The 341-nt window shown below is 52.2% G+C and overlaps 1 protein-coding gene across 1 annotated transcript in view; it reads left to right on the top strand.

Moving 5' to 3' along the window:
* Window positions 1-341, top strand: part of LOC102681650 (irregular chiasm C-roughest protein-like) — a 132,381-nt gene that overhangs the window by 90,815 nt on the left and 41,225 nt on the right. The window lies entirely within an intron of this gene.

Raw genomic sequence — 341 nt, 5'->3', positions numbered from 1 at the left:
GGGCAGGGGAAGGGAAGGTCTAGGAACGCAATAATAAATTGCTGCACGGGGCTATAGTTTTATCGTCTCATTTACGGCGACGACTTCTTGGTCTCCGCTCTCGTTTTCGAATCCGATGGGACCATAAAGATAAACAAGAACGGCTCGAAGGTAAACGGGGCGAAGGCGGTCGTCTGCAAGGTCGTTAAACAAGCTTCGGCTGGCGAACTGGGCGGCTCGCGAGAAAGGAGGACGAGGAGAAAACGAGAGGGAGGGAGGGAGGGAGGAGAAACTTGAGTAACGACGCCTTTACGTTTTTAACGATAACCACCCCCTTTTGGAATATCGTTGCGCCGACGTAA

Source organism: Apis dorsata, unplaced genomic scaffold (assembly GCF_000469605.1).
Source record: "Apis dorsata unplaced genomic scaffold, Apis dorsata 1.3 scaffold_683, whole genome shotgun sequence".
NCBI lineage: Eukaryota > Metazoa > Arthropoda > Insecta > Hymenoptera > Apidae > Apis > Apis dorsata.
Note: the sequence above shows the minus strand (reverse complement) of the source record. Positions and strands in the feature narration are given on the sequence as shown.